The sequence below is a fragment of the Neoarius graeffei genome, chromosome 3 (genome assembly GCF_027579695.1).
Source record: "Neoarius graeffei isolate fNeoGra1 chromosome 3, fNeoGra1.pri, whole genome shotgun sequence".
NCBI classification, from domain to species: Eukaryota; Metazoa; Chordata; class Actinopteri; order Siluriformes; family Ariidae; genus Neoarius; species Neoarius graeffei.
Genome location: NC_083571.1, coordinates 111,245,060 through 111,248,925, shown reverse-complemented (window position 1 = coordinate 111,248,925; position 3,866 = coordinate 111,245,060).

Below are 3,866 nucleotides of genomic sequence, written 5' to 3'. Positions count from 1 at the left end.
GCTTCTCAATCAGCAACCTTTTGTGGTCTACTCTGGAGTGTGTACAACCCCCATGGTAGTATACAGCACCCATAATCCTATCCTGAAGTGTATGTGCAACATCAACCATATGTGCATTATCAATACCAATGCACTGGCATTTGATAGTTATTATCTCATCTCATTATCTCTAGCCACTTTATCCTGTTCTACAGGGTCGCAGGCAAGCTGGAGCCTATCCCAGCTGACTACGGGCGAAAGGTGGGGTCAGAGGCGGTCTTACAATAGAGGCGAAGTAGGCAATTGCCTTGGGCCCCTCCAGCTTTCCCATTCGGCAGGGGCCCCAGACCAGCTGCCCCTTCCCGAATCAGCTGGGGATTTGGGGGCCTTTGGACAGCGATCCATTCCTAAGCCATTGTGTTTGTAAATTGTAATTTTGTATGTTTAAATCAGAAACAAAGACAAAAAACTAAAATACAAAGGAATGAAGTATTTGTACACACCCCCCCCCGTTTGTGTTGAAATGGACTATTCCATGCAATGATCGCGCGAGTCCGAGAACATTGCGCGACGAACGTGAACTGAACCTGAGTGAGTGAATTCAGAGAACTTCTAATAGCGACTGTGGTGAATTGTTTTGAACTTGTGATCAGCGAAATGAAGCGCCACTTTCCAAGTGGTGCTACGAAAAGGAGGAAGCAGGATGAGGTGAAATGAAAGAATGATGCACTTCCCAAGCTTACAACTTTCTTTAATGTGTCAACACCGTCGGTTGACTCGGATGTTGTAGCGGAGCAGGAGGAGCCTGCTGCTGATTCAGGAGGGGAGCTAGCGGCATCAAGCTCCAACAGAGCAGATGAGCAGCAGACTAATAATTCTGAAAAAAAAACATAGCGGAGGTGGTGAGCACGTGTCCCATTTCTGTTGACCACCACGAAGAAAATGACTCTCTCATTCATTCACTCACCCTCTCTGTCTCACACACACAGAACACTCTCTCACACTGTCTCATTCTCTCTCACTCACTCACTGACACATACATTCACATGGATATGGAGTTGCTTAGAGCCAAATGCCACCTCATCTCTCCTCAGTCCACACTTCTTACCTCCCCTCACTCACCCTCTCTCTCACACACACACACACACACACACACACACACACACACACACACACACACACACTCTCTCACAAACACTAACTCACTCACACACACACACACTCACACATACACAAACACACACTAACTCACTCACACACTCTCACACATACACTCACAAACACTAACTCACTCACACACACACACACACACACACACACACACACACACACACACACACACTCTCACACACACAAACACTAACTCACACACACATACACACACACTAATTCACTCACACACACACACTCTCACACATACACTCACAAACACACACTAATTCACTCACACACACACACACACTCTCACACATACACACAAACACTAACTCACACACACATACACACACAAACACTAACTCTCACACACACACACACACACACACACACACACACACACACACAAAACTATGTACATAGTTTTATTTATAGAATGTTTGAAATGTTCTGATCTTTAAAAAAAAATAAACAGTGCTGGTTTTCCTGGCATTTTGGCAAAGACAGATGTTATCTGAAATCTTATTCTCTGTTGGGTTCCATCATGACTATTAGTTTGTGTAGTGCTACACTTTTTGTGTTCTCTGCTTTCCATCTTCATTTTGGAGTAAAGAAGTGTATGCAGGGTTTAAAGGGGAATGTTTTTTTTCTTCCTCTCCAACCTTTACTTCCCTATAGATTAGCTTTACCTGCCTATCCACCATGCAGTCGGTACATTTTTTTTTTTGTTTCGGATCGGATGAGGGGGGCCCCATACATACCTTCGCCTGGGTCCCCAATTTGCTAAATCCACCACTGGGTGGGGTACACACTCGACAACTCGCCAGGTCATCACAGGGCTGACACAGACACAGACAACCATTCACACTCACATTCACACCTACGGTCAATTTAGAGTCACCAGTTAACCTAACCTGCATGTCTTTGGACTGTGGGGGAAACCGGAGCACCCGGAGGAAACCCACACAGACATGGGGGAGAACATGCAAACTGCACACAAAAAGGCCCTTGTTGGCCATTGGGCTTGAACCCAGAACCATTTTGCTGTGAGGTGACAATGCTAATCACTACACTACCATGCCGCCATTATTTATTTATTTATTTATTTATTTATTTTCAGTTATAGTCCACAAGAATGGTATAAAGAATGTAGTAGCTGATGCTCTTTCAAGATGTTAGGTCAGGTTGTTTGTCTTGTGGAAGGGGGTGTTATGCACAGTGCTTTTGTATGTGTTTGTGTTGTGTTTGGGCAGTCTGTTCTGTCTCCCAGAAAATCTATCCCATGTGGATCTCATTCCAGTCTAATCCAGTCATTGTTTTCTGTGTCTCTCTTGGCTTCATTCAGGTGTGCTGCATCATCTGAAACCTTATTTAAGAGGTTTGTTTTGTGAATTTTATGAACTCATGAACTGCTGGTTGTGGATTTTGTGCTGTTGAATTGTGACTCTGAGATTAACTTTTTGCCTTTGGACATTGTTAGCCTGATATCTTTGTATATAATTTGTAAATATTATCCCCCATCCCACTCTTCCACCCATATAGGACTGGGGAGCAGCTTTAGAGCTGCAGCCTCCATTACCCACAACCCCTGCCCTGAACCACTGCCCCTCCCCCACGCACTACAGCATGGACTTGATATGGACTCATGTATACGTGGTAGTGGTATGTGTGTGTGTGTGTGTGTGTGTGTGTGTGTGTGTGTGTGTGTGCACGCACGTGGGTGAATGAGAGTGAGATGTGTTGCTTTCATTATTGCACTTTATTAGCACCAATGCATTTTACAGCCTACTGCTGCGGCCTCTACTTGGGCCTCCACTTAGAACTGCATGCACTTTACATGATCCTGCCTATATGTATTTATCTCATCTCATCTCATTATCTCTAGCCGCTTTATCCTTCTACAGGGTCGCAGGCAAGCTGGAGCCTATCCCAGCTGACTACGGGTGAAAGGCGGGGTACACCCTGGACAAGACGCCAGGTCATCACAGGGCTGACACATAGACACAGACAACCATTCACACTCACATTCACACCTACGGTCAATTTAGAGTCACCAGTTAACCTAACCTGCATGTCTTTGGACTTATGTATTTATCTTTACTTATTATTTATAATTGTAACTACTTTTATCACCGGTCCTTGTCTTATCACTTGTGTGCGTGTGTGTGTGTGTGGTGTTGTTTTTTTTTTCATATTGATTTCCCTTTTTTTATATATTTTTATTTTTTTAAACCCTTTCAGTTGCTGCTAGGAGAGTGCCAAACTGAATTTCGTTGTGAATCGCAATGACAATAAAAATCCTTGATCCTTGAAATGCTACCTTTTTTTTTTTCTCTTAAGTACCACTGGGAGTAGGGTGTTACTGTTATGTATCTTGGGGGTTTGGGGTTTTCCTGTGTTTTGAGGTTAGTTAGGGAGTTAGTTAGGATAAGTCTTTGATCTTTTGTGTTTCTTTTAACAAGAAAATTAGTTGGTACTGGTTCTTGGCTGAGGCTACACCTGAAGTTGTATCTATAACCTGCAGTGTTTCAGGTATGTGTTTTCTTCAGTTAGTACAAATTCCTATTTGTAATGTTTGTCTAATTTGTCCACACATTTCCTTTATGTGGTGCTTCCTCTTCTTTTTAGCATACATTCATTTTACACTTCCTTCTGTTGTGGCCTAACCCTAAGCCTAGGTCATAACAGTGGTCATGCTGAAGCTGACTATCTCATGGGAAGAATGAATGCAA